The sequence below is a fragment of the Ochotona princeps genome, chromosome 1, assembly GCF_030435755.1.
Source record: "Ochotona princeps isolate mOchPri1 chromosome 1, mOchPri1.hap1, whole genome shotgun sequence".
NCBI lineage: Eukaryota > Metazoa > Chordata > Mammalia > Lagomorpha > Ochotonidae > Ochotona > Ochotona princeps.
In genome coordinates, this window is record NC_080832.1 from 142529119 (window position 1) to 142546263 (window position 17145).

The following is a 17145-nucleotide window of genomic DNA, read 5'->3' on the forward strand; positions in this document are numbered from 1 at the left end:
TGGTTTTGTGTGGGTGCTGAAGCTGCTTGATTCCATCCCACTGGGCTCAATGGGCATGGGACCGGAATTGACGCAACAGGGTTTCCTAGAGAGCTGCCAGGACAGCTGATGGTATGTGAAGTTCATGAGGCAGGTGGAGTTGTTTTGGCAGTGGAAGAGCTGTGCTGCTGCTTCGGACAGTTGCCATTCACCAGCACACTCCCTTCCCTAGGTGTCATATCCACTTTCAGACATATGTGCTGCCAGAGCACTTGGTTTCCATGGCAGCGGGAAATGGCTTGGGCACTGAACTTGTCTTTGGCTGTGGAGTTTTGAGCGCCTTGAGTGAGGAGCTCCATGTTGGTTTTGTGTGGGTGCTGAAGCTGCTTGATTCCATCCCACTGGGCTCAATGGGCTCAATGCGAGAGGAAGTGACCCAACAGGGTTTCCTAGATAGCTGCCAGGACAGCTGATGGTATGTGAAGTTCATGAGGCAGGTGGAGTTGTTTTGGCAGTGGAAGAGCTGTGCTGCTGCTTCGGGCAGTTGCCATTCACCAGCACACTCCCTTGATTAGGTGTCATATCCACTTTCAGACATATGTGCTGCCAGAGCACTTGGTTTCCATGGCAGCGGGAAATGGCTTGGGCACTGAACTTGTCTTTGGCCGTGAAGTTTTGAGCGCCTTGAGTGAGGAGCTCCATGTTCGTTTTGTGTGGGTGCTCAAGCTGCTTGATTCCATCCCACTGGGCTCAATGGGCATGGGATCGGAAGGGACCCAACAGGGTTTCCTAGATAGCTGCCAGGACAGCTGATGGTATGTGAAGTTCATGAGGCAGGTGGAGTTGTTTTGGCAGTGGAAGAGCTGTGCTGCTGCTTAGGGCAGTTACCATTCACCAACACACTCCCTTCCCTAGATGTCATATCCACTTTCAGACATATGTGCTGCCAGAGCACTTGGTTTCCATGGCAGCGGGAAATGGCTTGGGCACTGAACTTGTCTTTGGCCGTGAAGTTTTGAGCGCCTTGAGTGAGGAGCTCCATGTTCGTTTTTTGTGGGTGCTGAAGCTGCTTGATTCCATCCCACTGGGCTCAATGGGCATGGGACCGGAAGGGACCCAACAGGCTTTCATAGATAGCTGCCAGGACAGCTGATGGTATGTGAAGTTCATGAGGCAGGTGGAGTTGTTTTGGCAGTGGAAGAGCTGTGCTGCTGCTTCTGGCAGTTGCCATTCACCAGCACACTCCCTTCCCTAGGTATCATGTCCACTTTCAGACATATGTGCTGCCAGAGCACTTGGTTTCCATGGCAGCGGGAAATGGCTTGGGCACTGAACTTGTCTTTGGCCGTGGAGTGTTAAGCGCCTTGAGTGAGGAGCTCCATGTTCGTTTTGTGTGGGTGCTGAAGCTGCTTGATTCCATCCCACTGGGCTCAATGGGCATGGGACCGGAAGGGACCCAACAGGGTTTCCTAGATAGCTGCCAGGACAGCTGATGGTATGTGAAGTTCATGAGGCAGGTGGAGTTGTTTTGGCACTGGAAGAGCTGTGCTGCTGCTTCGGGCAGTTGCCATTCACCAACACACTCCCTTCCCTAGGTGTCATATCCACTTTCAGACATATGTGCTGCCAGAGCACTTGGTTTCCATGGCAGCGGGAAATGGCTTGGGCACTGAACTTGTCTTTGGCCGTGGAGTGTTAAGCGCCTTGAGTGAGGAGCTCCATGTTGGTTTTGTGTGGGTGCTGAAGCTGCTTGATTCCATCCCACTGGGCTCAATGGGCATGGGACCGGAAGGGACCCAACAGGGTTTCCTAGATAGCTGCCAGGACAGCTGATGGTATGTGAAGTTCATGAGGCAGGTGGAGTTGTTTGGGCAGTGGAAGAGCTGTGCTGCTGCTTTGGGCAGTTGCCATTCACCACCAGCACACTCCCTTCCCTAGGTGTCATATCCACTTTCAGACATTTGTGCTGCCAGAGCACTTGGTTTCCATGGCAGCGGGAAATGGCTTGGGCACTGAACTTGTCTTTGGCCGTGAAGTTTTGAGTGCCTTGAGTGAGGAGCTCCATGTTGGTTTTGTGTGGGTGCTGAAGCTGCTTGATTCCATCCCACTGGGCTCAATGGGCATGGGACCGGAAGTGACGCAACAGGGTTTCCTAGATAGCTGCCAGGACAGCTGATGGTATGTGAAGTTCATGAGGCAGGTGGAGTTGTTTTGGCAGTGGAAGAGCTGTGCTGCTGCTTCGGGCAGTTGCCATTCACCAACACACTCCCTTCCCTAGGTGTCATATCCACTTTCAGACATATGTGCTGCCAGAGCACTTGGTTTCCATGGCAGCGGGAAATGGCTTGGGCACTGAACTTGTCTTTGGCCGTGGAGTGTTAAGCGCCTTGAGTGAGGAGCTCCATGTTGGTTTTGTGTGGGTGCTGAAGCTGCTTGATTCCATCCCACTGGGCTCAATGGGCATGGGACCGGAAGGGACCCAACAGGGTTTCCTAGATAGCTGCCAGGACAGCTGATGGTATGTGAAGTTCATGAGGCAGGTGGAGTTGTTTGGGCAGTGGAAGAGCTGTGCTGCTGCTTTGGGCAGTTGCCATTCACCACCAGCACACTCCCTTCCCTAGGTGTCATATCCACTTTCAGACATTTGTGCTGCCAGAGCACTTGGTTTCCATGGCAGCGGGAAATGGCTTGGGCACTGAACTTGTCTTTGGCCGTGAAGTTTTGAGTGCCTTGAGTGAGGAGCTCCATGTTGGTTTTGTGTGGGTGCTGAAGCTGCTTGATTCCATCCCACTGGGCTCAATGGGCATGGGACCGGAAGTGACGCAACAGGGTTTCCTAGATAGCTGCCAGGACAGCTGATGGTATGTGAAGTTCATGAGGCAGGTGGAGTTGTTTTGGCAGTGGAAGAGCTGTGCTGCTGCTTCGGGCAGTTGCCATTCACCACCAGCACACTCCCTTCCCTAGGTGTCATATCCAATTTCAGACATTTGTGCTGCCAGAGCACTTGGTTTCCATGGCAGCGGGAAATGGCTTGGGCACTGAACTTGTCTTTGGCTGTGGAGTTTTGAGCACCTTGAGTAGGAGCTCCATGTTGGTTTTGTGTGGGTGCTGAAGCTGCTTGATTCCATCCCACTGGGCTCAATGGGCATGGGTCCGGAAGTGACCCAACAGGGTTTCCTAGATAGCTGCCAGGACAGCTGATGGTATGTGAAGTTCATGAGGCAGGTGGAGTTGTTTTGGCAGTGGAAGAGCTGTGCTGCTGCTTCGGGCAGTTGCCATTCACCACCACACTCCCTTCCCTAGGTGTCATATCCACTTTCAGACATATGTGCTGCCAGAGCACTTGGTTTCCATGGCAGCGGGAAATGGCTTGGGCACTGAACTTGTCTTTGGCTGTGGAGTTTTGAGCGTCTTGAGTGAGGAGCTCCATGTTCGTTTTGTGTGGGTGCTGAAGCTGCTTGATTCCATCCCACCTGGCTCAATGGGCATGGGACCGGAAGGGACCCAACAGGGTTTCCTAGATAACTGCCAGGACAGCTGATGGTATGTGAAGTTCATGAGGCAGGTGGAGTTGTTTTGGCAGTGGAAGAGCTGTGCTGATGCTTCGGGCAGTTGCCATTCACCAACACACTCCCTTCCCTAGGTGTCATATCCACTTTCAGACATATGTGCTGCCAGAGCACTTGGTTTCCATGGCAGCGGGAAATGGCTTGGGCACTGAACTTGTCTTTGGCTGTGGAGTTTTCAGCACCTTGAGTAGGAGCTCCATGTTGGTTTTGTGTGGGTGCTGAAGCTGCTTGATTCCATCCCACTGGGCTCAATGTGCATGGGACCGGTAGTGACCCAACAGGGTTTCCTAGATAGCTGCCAGGACAGCTGATGGTATGTGAAGTTCATGAGGCAGGTGGAGTTGTTTTGGCACTGGAAGAGCTGTGCTGCTGCTTAGGGCAGTTGCCATTCACCACCAGCACACTCCCTTCCCTAGGTGTCATATCCACTTTCAGACATTTGTGATGTCAGAGCACTTGGTTTCCATGGCAGCCAGAAATGGGTTGGGCACTGAACTTGTCTTTGGCCGTGAAGTTTTGAGCGCCTTGTGTGACGAGCTCCATTTTCGTTTTGTGTGGGTGCTGAAGCTGCTTGATTCCATCCCACTGGGCTCAATGGGCATGGGACCGGAAGGGACCCAACAGGGTTTCCTAGATAACTGCCAGGACAGCTGATGGTATGTGAAGTCCATGAGGCAGGTGGAGTTGTTTTGGCAGTGGAAGAGTTGTGCTGCTGCTTCGGGCAGTTGCCATTCACCACCACACTCCCTTCCCTAGGTGTCATATCCACTTTCAGACATATGTGCTGCCAGAGCACTTGGTTTCCATGGCAGCGGGAAATGGCTTGGGCACTGAACTTGTCTTTGGCTGAGGAGTTTTGAGCGCCTTGAGTGAGGAGCTCCATGTTGGTTATGTGTGGGTGCTGAAGCTGCTTGATTCCATCCCACTGGGCTCAATGGGCATGGGACCGGAAGTGACCCAACAGGGTTTCCTAGATAGCTGCCAGGACAGCTGATGGTATGTGAAGTCCATGAGGCAGGTGGAGTTGTTTTGGCAGTGGAAGAGCTGTGCTGCTGCTTCGGGCAGTTGCCATTCACCAGCACACTCCCTTCCCTAGGTGTCATATCCACTTTCAGACATATGTGCTGCCAGAGCACTTGGTTTCCATGGCAGCCGGAAATGGCTTGGGCACTGAACTTGTCTTTGGCCGTGGAGTTTTGAGCGCCTTGAGTGAGGAGTTAAATGTTAGTTTTGTGTGGGTGCTGAAGCTGCTTGATTCCATCCCACTGGGCTCAATGTGCATGGGACCGGAAGTGACCCAACAGGGTTTCCTAGATAGCTGCCAGGACAGCTGATGGTATGTGAAGTTCATGAGGCAGGTGGAGTTGTTTTGGCAGTGGAAGAGCTGTGCTGCTTAGGGCAGTTGCCATTCACCAACACACTCCCTTCCCTAGATGTCATATCCACTTTCAGACATATGTGCTGCCAGAGCACTTGGTTTCCATGGCAGCGGGAAATGGCTTGGGCACTGAACTTGTCTTTAGCCGTGAAGTTTTGAGCGCCTTGAGTGAGGAGCTCCATGTTGGTTATGTGTGGGTGCTGAAGCTGCTTGATTCCATCCCACTGGGCTCAATGGGCATGGGACCGGAAGGGACCCAACAGGCTTTCATAGATAGCTGCCAGGACAGCTGATGGTATGTGAAGTTCATGAGGCAGGTGGAGTTGTTTTGGCAGTGGAAGAGCTGTGCTGCTGCTTCTGGCAGTTGCCATTCACCAGCACAGTCCCTTCCCTAGGTGTCATGTCCACTTTCAGACATATGTGCTGCCAGAGCACTTGGTTTCCATGGCAGCGGGAAATGGCTTGGGCACTGAACTTGTCTTTGGCCGTGGAGTGTTAAGCGCCTTGAGTGAGGAGCTCCATGTTGGTTTTGTGTGGGTGCTGAAGCTGCTTGATTCCATCCCACTGGGCTCAATGGGCATGGGACCGGAAGGGACCCAACAGGGTTTCCTAGATAGCTGCCAGGACAGCTGATGGTATGTGAAGTTCATGAGGCAGGTGGAGTTGTTTTGGCAGTGGAAGAGCTGTGCTGCTGCTTCGGGCAGTTGCCATTCACCAACACACTCCCTTCCCTAGGTGTCATATCCACTTTCAGACATATGTGCTGCCAGAGCACTTGGTTTCCATGGCAGCGGGAAATGGCTTTTGCACTGAACTTGTCTTTGGCTGTGGAGTTTTGAGCACCTTGAGTAGGAGCTCCATGTTGGTTTTGTGTGGGTGCTGAAGCTGCTTGATTCCATCCCCCTGGGCTCAATGTGCATGGGATCGGAAGTGACCCAACAGGGTTTCCTAGATAGCTGCCAGGACAGCTGATGGTATGTGAAGTTCATGATGCAGGTGGAGTTGTTTTGGCAGTGGAAGAGCTGTGCTGCTGCTTCGGGCAGTTGCCATTCACCACCACACTCCCTTCCCTAGGTGTCATATCCACTTTCAGACATATGTGCTGCCAGAGCACTTGGTTTCCATGGCAGCCGGAAATGGCTTGGGCACTGAACTTGTCTTTGGCCGTGGAGTTTTGAGCGCCTTGAGTGAGGAGTTAAATGTTAGTTTTGTGTGGGTGCTGAAGCTGCTTGATTCCATCCCACTGGGCTCAATGTGCATGGGACCGGAAGTGACCCAACAGGGTTTCCTAGATAGCTGCCAGGACAGCTGATGGTATGTGAAGTTCATGAGGCAGGTGGAGTTGTTTTGGCAGTGGAAGAGCTGTGCTGCTGCTTAGGGCAGTTGCCATTCACCAACACACTCCCTTCCCTAGATGTCATATCCGCTTTCAGACATATGTGCTGCCAGAGCACTTGGTTTCCATGGCAGCGGGAAAAGGCTTGGGCACTGAACTTGTCTTTGGCCATGGAGTTTTGAGCGCCTTGAGTGAGGAGCTCCATGTTCGTTTTGTGTGGGTGCTGAAGCTGCTTGATTCCATCCCACTGGGCTCAACGGGCATGGGACCGGAAGTGACCCAACAGGCTTTCATAGATAGCTGCCAGGACAGCTGATGGTATGTGAAGTTCATGAGGCAGGTGGAGTTGTTTTGGCAGTGGAAGAGCTGTGCTGCTGCTTCTGGCAGTTGCCATTCACCAGCACTGTCCCTTCCCTAGGTGTCATGTCCACTTTCAGACATATGTGCTGTCAGAGCACTTGGTTTCCATGGCAGCGGGAAATGGCTTGGGCACTGAACTTGTCTTTGGCCGTGGAGTGTTAAGCGCCTTGAGTGAGGAGCTCCATGTTCGTTTTGTGTGGGTGCTGAAGCTGCTTGATTCCATCCCACTGGGCTCAATGGGCATGGGACTGGATGGGACCCAACAGGGTTTCCTAGATAGCTGCCAGGACAGCTGATGATATGTGAAGTTCATGAGGCAGGTGGAGTTGTTTTGGCAGTGGAAGAGCTGTGCTGCTGCTTCGGGCAGTTGCCATTCACCACCACACTCCCTTCCCTAGGTGTCATATCCACTTTCAGACATATGTGCTGCCAGAGCACTTGGTTTCCATGGCAGCGGGAAATGGCTTTTGCACTGAACTTGTCTTTGGCTGTGGAGTTTTGAGCACCTTGAGTAGGAGCTCCATGTTGGTTTTGTGTGGGTGCTGAAGCTGCTTGATTCCATCCCACTGGGCTCAATGGGCATGGGACCGGAAGTGACCCAACAGGGTTTCCTAGATAGCTGCCAGGACAGCTGATGGTATGTGAAGTTCATGAGGCAGGTGGAGTTGTTTTGGCACTGGAAGAGCTGTGCTGCTGCTTCGGGCAGTTGCCATTCACCACCAGCACACTCCCTTCCCTAGGTGTCATATCCACTTTCAGACATTTGTGCTGCCAGAGCACTTGGTTTCCATGGCAGCGGGAAATGGCTTGGGCACTGAACTTGTCTTTGGCCGTGAAGTTTTGAGCGCCTTGAGTGAGGAGCTCCATGTTCGTTTTGTGTGGGTGCTGAAGCTGCTTGATTCCATCCCACTGGGCTCAATGGGCATGGGACCGTAAGTGACCCAACAGGGTTTCCTAGATAGCTGCCAGGACAGCTGATGGTATGTGAAGTTCATGAGGCAGGTGGAGTTGTTTTGGCAGTGGAAGAGCTGTGCTGATGCTTCGGGCAGTTGCCATTTACCAGCACACTCCCTTCCCTAGGTGTCATATCCACTTTCAGACATATGTGCTGCCAGAGCACTTGGTTTCCATGGCAGCGGGAAATGGCTTGGGCACTGAACTTGTCTTTGGCCATGTAGTTTTGAGCGCCTTGAGTGAGGAGCTCCATGTTCGTTTTGTGTGGGTGCTGAAGCTGCTTGATTCCATCCCACTGGGCTCAATGGGCATGGGACCGGAAGTCACCCAACAGGGTTTCCTAGATAGCTGCCAGGACAGCTGATGGTATGTGAAGTTCATGAGGCAGGTGGAGTTGTTTTGGCAGTGGAAGAGCTGTGCTGCTGCTTCGGGCAGTTGCCATTCACCACCAACACAGTCCCTTCCCTAGGTGTCATATCCACTTTCAGACATATGTGCTGCCAGAGCACTTGGTTTAAATGGCAGCCGGAAATGGCTTGGGAACTGAACTTGTCTTTGGCTGTAGAGTTTTTAGCGCCTTGAGTGAGGAGCTCCATGTTCGTTTTGTGTGGGTGCTGAAGCTGCTTGATTCCATCCCACTGGGCTCAATGGGCATGGGACCGGAAGGGACCCAACAGGGTTTCCTAGATAGCTGCCAGGACAGCTGATGGTATGTGAAGTTCATGAGGCAGGTGGAGTTGTTTTGGCACTGGAAGAGCTGTGCTGCTGCTTCGGGCAGTTGCCATTCACCACCAGCACACTCCCTTCCCTAGGTGTCATATCCACTTTCAGACATTTGTGCTGCCAGAGCACTTGGTTTCCATGGCAGCGGGAAATGGCTTGTGCACTGAACTTGTCTTTGGCTGTGGAGTTTTGAGCACATTGAGTAGGAGCTCCATGTTGTTTTTGTGTGGGTGCTGAAGCTGCTTGATTCCATCCCACTGGGCTCAATGGGCATGGGACCAGAAGTGACCCAACAGGGTTTCCTAGATAGCTGCCAGGACAGCTGATGGTATGTGAAGTTCATGAGGCAGGTGGAGTTGTTTTGGCAGTGGCAAAGCTGTGCTGCTGCTTTGGGCAGTTGCCATTCACCACCAGCACACTCCCTTCCCTAGGTGTCATATCCACTTTCAGACATTTGTGCTGCCAGAGCACTTGGTTTCCATGGCAGCGGGAAATGGCTTGGGCACTGAACTTGTCTTTGGCCGTGAAGTTTTGAGCGCCTTGAGTGAGGAGCTCCATGTTGGTTTTGTGTGGGTGCTGAAGCTGCTTGATTCCATCCCACTGGGCTCAATGGGCATGGGACCGGAAGTGACCCAACAGGGTTTCCTAGATAGCTGCCAGGACAGCTGATGGTATGTGAAGTTCATGAGGCAGGTGGAGTTGTTTTGGCAGTGGAAGAGCTGTGCTGATGCTTCGGGCAGTTGCCAGTTACCAGCACACTCCCTTCCCTAGGTGTCATATCCACTTTCAGACATATGTGCTGCCAGAGCACTTGGTTTCCATGGCAGCGGGAAATGGCTTGGGCGCTGAACTTGTCTTTGGCCATGTAGTTTTGAGCGCCTTGAGTGAGGAGCTCCATGTTCGTTTTGTGTGGGTGCTCAAGCTGCTTGATTCCATCCCACCTGGCTCAATGGGCATGGGACCGGAAGTGACCCAACAGCGTTTCCTAGATAACTGCCAGGACAGCTGATGGTATGTGAAGTTCATGAGGCAGGTGGAGTTGTTTTGGCAGTGGAAGAGCTGTGCTGCTGCTTCGGGCAGTTGCCATTCACCAACACACTCCCTTCCCTAGGTGTCATATCCACTTTGAGACATATGTGCTGCCAGAGCACTTGGTTTCCATGGCAGCGGGAAATGGCTTTTGCACTGAACTTGTCTTTGGCTGTGGAGTTTTGAGCACCTTGAGTGAGGAGCTCCATGTTCGTTTTGTGTGGGTGCTGAAGCTGCTTGATTCCATCCCACTGGGCTCAATGGGCATGGGACCGGAAGTGACCCAACAGGGTTTCCTAGATAGCTGCCAGGACAGCTGATGGTATGTGAAGTTCATGAGGCAGGTGGAGTTGTTTTGGCACTGGAAGAACTGTGCTGCTGCTTCGGGCAGTTGCCATTCACCACCAGCACACTCCCTTCCCTAGGTGTCATATCCACTTTCAGACATTTGTGATGCCAGAGCACTTGGTTTCCATGGCAGCCAGAAATGGGTTGGGCACTGAACTTGTCTTTGGCCATGGAGTTTTGAGCGCCTTGAGTGAGGAGCTCCATGTTCGTTTTGTGTGGGTGCTGAAGCTGCTTGATTCCATCCCACTGGGCTCAATGGGCATGGGACCGGAAGTGACCCAACAGGGTTTCCTAGATAGCTGCCAGGACAGCTGATGGTATGTGAAGTCCATGAGGCAGGTGGAGTTGTTTTGGCAGTGGAAGAGCTGTGCTGCTGCTTCGGGCAGTTGCCATTCACCAGCACACTCCCTTCCCTAGGTGTCATATCCACTTTCAGACATATGTGCTGCCAGAGCACTTGGTTTCCATGGCAGCGGGAAATGGCTTGGGCACTGAACTTGTCTTTGGCTGTGGAGTTTTGAGCGCCTTGAGTGAGGAGCTCCATGTTGGTTTTGTGTGGGTGCTGAAGCTGCTTGATTCCATCCCACTGGGCTCAATGGGCATGGGACCTGAAGTGACCCAACAGGGTTTCCTAGATAGCTGCCAGGACAGCTGATGGTATGTGAAGTTCATGAGGCAGGTGGAGTTGTTTTGGCAGTGGAAGAGCTGTGCTGCTGCTTCGGGCAGTTGCCATTCACCAGCACACTCCCTTCCCTAGGTGTCATATCCACTTTCAGACATATGTGCTGCCAGAGCACTTGGTTTCCATGGCAGCGGGAAATGGTTTCTGAACTGAACTTGTTTTTGCCATGTAGTTTTGAGCGTCTTGTGTGAAGAGCTCCATGTTCGTTTTGTGTGGGTGCTGAAGCTGCTTGATTCCATCCCACTGGGCTCAATGGCCATGGGACCGGAAGTGACCCAACAGGGTTTCCTAGATAGCTGCCAGGACAGCTGATGGTATGTGAAGTTCATGAGGCAGGTGAGTTGTTTTGGCAGTGGAAGAGCTGTGCTGCTGCTTCGGGCAGTTGCCATTCACCAGCACACTCCCTTCCCTAGGTGTCATATCCACTTTCAGACATATGTGCTGCCAGAGCACTTGGTTTCCATGGCAGCGGGAAATGGCTTGGGCACTGAACTTGTCTTTGGCTGTAGAGTTTTGAGCGCCTTGAGTGAGGAGCTCCATGTTCGTTTTGTGTGGGTGCTGAAGCTGCTTGATTTCATCCCACTGGGCTCAATGGGCATTGGACCGGAAGTGACCCAACAGGGTTTCCTAGATAGCTTCCAAGACAGCTGATGGTATGTGAAGTTCATGAGCAGGTCGAGTTTCTTTGGCAGTAGAAGTGCTGTGCTGCTGCTTCGGGCAGTTGCCATTCACCAGCACACTCCCTTCCCTAGGTGTCATATCCACTTTCAGACATATGTGCTGCCAGAGCACTTGGTTTCCATGGCAGCGGGAAATGGCTTGGGCACTGAACTTGTCTTGGGCAGTGGAGGTTTCATCGCCTTGAGTGACGAGCTCCATGTTGGTTTTGTGTGGGTGCTGAAGCTGCTTGATTCCATCCCACTGGGCTCAATGGGCTCAATGCGAGAGGAAGTGACCCAACAGGGTTTCCTAGATAGCTGCCAGGACAGCTGATGGTATGTGAAGTTCATGAGGCAGGTGGAGTTGTTTTGGCAGTGGAAGAGCTGTGCTGCTGCTTCGGGCAGTTGCCATTCACCAGCACACTCCCTTCCCTAGGTGTCATATCCACTTTCAGACATATGTGCTGCCAGAGCACTTGGTTTCCATGGCAGCGGGAAATGGCTTGGGCACTGAACTTGTCTTTGGCCATGTAGATTTGAGCGCCTTGAATGAGGAGCTCCATGTTCGTTTTGTGTGGGTGCTGAAGCTGCTTGATTCCATCCCACTGGGCTCAATGGGCTCAATGCGACAGGAAGTGACCCAACAGGGTTTCCTAGATAGCTGCCAGGACAGCTGATGGTATGTGAAGTTCATGAGGCAGGTGGAGTTGTTTTGGCAGTGGAAGAGCTGTGCTGCTGCTTCGGGCAGTTGCCATTCACCAGCACACTCCCTTCTCTAGGTGTCATATCCACATTCAGACATATGTGCTGCCAGAGCTCTTAGTTTCCATGGCAGCGGGAAATGGCTTGGGCACTGAACTTGTCTTTGGCTGTGGAGTTTTGAGCGCCTTGAGTGAGGAGCTCCATGTTGGTTTTGTGTGGGTGCTGAAGCTGCTTGATTCCATCCTACTGGGCTCAATGGGCATGGGACCGGAAGTGACCCAACAGGGTTTCCTAGATAGCTGCCAGGACAGCTGATGGTAAGTGAAGTTCTTGAGCAGGTGGAGTTGTTTTGGCAGTGGAAGAGCTGTGCTGCTGCTTCGGGCACTTGCCATTCACCAGCACACTCCCTTCCCTAGGTGTCATATCCTCTTTCAGACATATGTGCTGCCAGAGCACTTGGTTTCCATGGCAGCGGGAAATGGCTTGGGCACTGAACTTGTCTTTGGCCTTGTAGTTTTGAGCGCCTTGAGTGAGGAGCTTCATGTTCGTTTTGTGTGGGTGCTCAAGCTGCTTGATTCCATCCAACTGGGCTCAATGGGCATGGGACCGGAAGTGACCCAACAGGGTTTCCTAGATAGCTGCCAGGACAGCTGATGGTATGTGAAGTTCATGAGGCAGATGGAGTTGTTTTGGCAGTGGAAAAGCTGTGCTGCTGCTTCGGGCAGTTGCCATTCACCAGCACAGTCCTTTCCCTAGGTGTCATATCCACTTTCATACATATGTGCTGCCAGAGCACTTGGTTTCCATGGCAGCGGGAAATGCCTTGGGCACTGAACTTGTCTTTGGCCGTGAAGTTTTGAGCGCCTTGAGTGTGGAGCTCCATGTTCGTTTTGTGTGGGTGCTGAAGCTGCTTGATTCCATCCCACTGGTCTCAATGGGCTCATTACGACCGGAAGTGACCCAACAGGGTTTCCTAGATAGCTGCCAGGACAGCTGATGGTATGTGAAGTTCATGATGCAGGTGGAGTTGTTTTGGCACTGGAAGAGCTGTGCTGCTGCTTCGGGCAGTTGCCATTCTCCAGCACACTCCCTTCCCTAGGTGTCATATCCACTTTCAGACATATGTGCTGCCAGAGCACTTGGTTTCCATGGCAGCGGGAAATGGCTTGGGCACTGAACTTGTCTTTGGCCGTGGAGGTTTGAGAGCCTTCAGTGAGGAGCTCCATGTTCGTTTTGTGTGGGTGCTGAAGCTGCTTGATTCCATCCCACTGGGCTCAATGGGCTCAATGCGACAGGAAGTGACCCAACAGGGTTTCCTAGATAGCTTGCAAGACAGCTGATGGTATGTGAAGTTCATGAGCAGGTGGAGTTTTTTTGGCAGTGGAAGAGCTGTGCTGCTGCTTCGGGCAGTTGCCATTCACCAGCACACTCCCTTCCCTAGGTGTCATATCCACTTTCAGACATATGTGCTGCCAGAGCTCTTAGTGTCCATGGCAGCGGGAAATGTCTTGGGCACTGAACTTGTCTTTGGCTGAGGAGTTTTGAGCGCCTTGAGTGAGGAGCTCCATGTTCGTTTTGTGTGGGTGCTGAAGTTGCTTGATTCCATCCCACTGGGCTCAATGGGCTCAATGCAACAGAAAGTGAGCCAACAGGGTTTCCTAGATAGCTGCCAGGACAGCTGATGGTATGTGAAGTTCATGAGGCAGGTGGAGTTGTTTTGGCAGTGGAAGAGCTGTGCTGCTGCTTCGGGCAGTTGCCATTCACCAGCACACTCCCTTCCCTAGGTGTCATATCCACTTTCAGACATATGTGCTGCCAGAGCACTTGGTTTCCATGGCAGCCAGAAATGGCTTGGGCACTGAACTTGTCTTTGGCTGTGAAGTTTTGAGCGCCTTGAGTAGGAGCTCCATGTTCGTTTTGTGTGGGTGCTGAAGCTGCTTGATTCCATCCCACTGGGCTCAATGGGCATGGGACCGGAAGTGACCCAACAGGGTTTCCTAGATAGCTGCCAGGACAGCTGATGGTATGTGAAGTTCATGAGGCAGGTGGAGTTGTTTTGGCACTGGAAGAGCTGTGCTGCTGCTTCGGGCAGTTGCCATTCACCAGCACACTCCCTTCCCTAGGTGTCATATCCACTTTCAGACATATGTGCTGCCAGAGCACTTGGTTTCCATGGCAGCGGGAAATGGTTTCTGAACTGAACTTGTTTTTCGCCATGTAGTTTTGAGCGTCTTTTGTGAAGAGCTCCATGTTCGTTTTGTGTGGTTGCTGAAGCTGCTTGATTCCATCCCACTGGGCTCAATGGCCATGGGACCGGAAGTGAGCCAACAGGGTTTCCTAGATAGCTGCCAGGACAGCTGATGGTATGTGAAGTTCATGAGGCAGGTGAGTTGTTTTGGCAGTGGAAGAGCTGTGCTGCTGCTTCGGGCAGTTGCCATTCACCAGCACACTCCCTTCCCTAGGTGTCATATCCACTTTCAGACATATGTGCTGCCAGAGCACTTGGTTTCCATGGCAGCGGGAAATGGCTTTTGCACTGAACTTGTCTTTGGCCGTATAGTTTTGAGCGCCTTGAGTGAGGAGCTCCATGTTCGTTTTGTGTGGGTGCTGAAGCTGCTTGATTTCATCCCACTGGGCTCAATGGGCATGGGACCGGAAGTGACCCAACAGGGTTTCCTAGATAGCTTCCAAGACAGCTGATGGTATGTGAAGTTCATGAGCAGGTCGAGTTTCTTTGGCAGTAGAAGAGCTGTGCTGCTGCTTCGGGCAGTTGCCATTCACCAGCACACTCCCTTCCCTAGGTGTCATATCCACTTTCAGACATATGTGCTGCCAGAGCACTTGGTTTCCATGGCAGCGGGAAATGGCTTGGGCACTGAACTTGTCTTGGGCAGTGGAGGTTTGAGCGCCCTCAGTGAGGAGCTCCATGTTCGTTTTGTGTGGGTGCTGAAGCTGCTTGATTCCATCCCACTGGGCTCAATGGGCTCAATGCGAGAGGAAGTGACCCAACAGGGTTTCCTAGATAGCTGCCAGGACAGCTGATGGTATGTGAAGTTCATGAGGCAGATGGAGTTGTTTTGGCAGTGGAAAAGCTGTGCTGCTGCTTCGGGCACTTGCTATTCACCCGCACAGTCCTTTCCCTAGCTGTCATATCCACTTTCATACATATGTGCTGCCAGAGCACTTGGATTCCATGGCAGCAGCAAACGCCTTGGGCACTGAACTTGTCTTTTGCCGTGAAGTTTTGAGCGCCTTGAGTGTGGAGCTCCATGTTCGTTTTGTGTGGGTACTCAAGCTGCTTGATTCCATCCCACTGGGCTCAATGGGCTCATTGCGACCGGAAGTGACCCAACAGGGTTTCCTAGATAGCTGCCAGGACAGCTGATGGTATGTGAAGTTCATGAGGCAGGTGGAGTTGTTTTGGCAGTAGAAGAGCTGTGCTGCTGCTTCGGGCAGTTGCCATTCACCAGCACACTCCCTTCCCTAGGTGTCATATCCACCTTCAGACATATGTGCTGCCAGAGCACTTGGTTTCCATGGCAGCGGGAAATGGCTTGGGCACTGAACTTGTCTTTGGCTGTGACGTTTCGAGCGCCTTGAGTGAGGAGCTCCATGTTGGTTTTGTGTGGGTGCTGAAGCTGCTTGATTCCACTGGGCTCAATGGACATGGGACCGGAAGTGACCCAACAGGGTTTCCTAGATAGCTGCCAGGACAGCTGATGGTATGTGAAGTTCATGAGGCAGGTGGAGTTGTTTTGGCAGTGGAAGAGCTGTGCTGCTGCTTCAGGCAGTTGCCATTCACCAGCACACTCCCTTCCCTAGGTGTCATATCCACTTTCAGACATATGTGCTGCCAGAGCACTTGGTTTCCATGGCAGCGGGAAATGGCTTGGGCACTGAACTTATCTTTGGCCGTGGAGTTTTGAGCGCCTTGAGTGAGGAGCTCCATGTTGGTTTTGTGTGGGTGCTGAAGCTGCTTGATTCCATCCCACTGGGCTCAATGGGCATGGGACCGGAAGTGACCCAACAGGGTTTCCTAGATAGCTGCCAGGACAGCTGATGGTATGTGAAGTTCATGAGGCAGGTGAGTTGTTTTGGCAGTGGAAGAGCTGTGCTGCTGCTTCGGGCACTTGCCATTCACCAGCACACTCCCTTGATTAGATGTCATATCCACTTTCAGACATCTGTGCTGCCAGAGCACTTGGTTTCCATGGCAGCGGGAAATGGCTTGGGCACTGAACTTGTCTTTGGCCATGTAGTTTTGAGCGCCTTGAATGAGGAGCTCCATGTTCGTTTTGTGTGGGTGCTGAAGCTGCTTGATTCCATCCCCCTGGGCTCAATGGGCATGGGACCGGAAGTGACCCAACAGGGTTTCCTAGATAGCTGCCAGGACAGCTGATAGTATGTGAAGTTCATGATGCAGGTGGAGTTGTTTTGGCAGTGGAAGAGCTGTGCTGCTGCTTCGGGCAGTTGCCATTCATCAGCACACTCCCTTCCCTATGTGTCATATCCACATTCAGACATATGTGCTACCAGAGCTCTTAGTTTCCATGGCAGCGGGAAATGGCTTGGGCACTGAACTTGTCTTTGGCCGTGGAATTTTGAGCGCCTTTAGTGAGGAGTTCCATGTTCGTTTTGTGTGGGTGCTCAAGCTGCTTGATTCCATCCCACTGGGCTCAATGGGCATGGGACCGGAAGTGACCCAACAGGGTTTCCTAGATAGCTTCCAAGACAGCTGATGGTATGTGAAGTTCATGAGCAGGTGGAGTTTTTTTGGCAGTGGAAGAGCTGTGCTGCTGCTTCGGGCAGTTGCCATTCACCAGCACACTCCCTTGATTAGGTGTCATATCCTCTTTCAGACATATGTGCTGCCAGAGCACTTGATTTCCATGGCAGCGGGAAATGGCTTGGGCACTGAACTTGTCTTTGGCCGTGAAGTTTTGAGCGCCTTGAGTGAGGAGCTCCATGTTGGTTTTGTGTGGGTGCTGAAGCTGCTTGATTCCATCCCACTGGGCTCAATGTGCTCAATGCGACAAGAAGTGAGCCAACAGGGTTTCCTAGATAGCTGCCAGGACAGCTGATGGTATGTGAAGTTCATGAGGCAGGTGGAGTTGTTTTGGCAGTGGAAGAGCTGTGCTGCTGCTTCAGGCAGTTGCCATTCACCAGCACAGTCCCTTCCCTAGGTGTCATATCCACTTTCAGACATATGTGCTGCCAGAGCACTTGGTTTCCATGGCAGCGGGAAATGGCTTGGGCACTGAACTTGTCTTTGGCCATGTAGTTTTGAGCGCATTGAGTGAGGAGCTTCATGTTCATTTTGTGTGGGTGCTCAAGCTGCTTGATTCCATCCCACTGGGCTCAATGGGCATGGGACCGGAAGTGACCCAACAGGGTTTCCTAGATAGCTGCCAGGACAGCTGATGGTA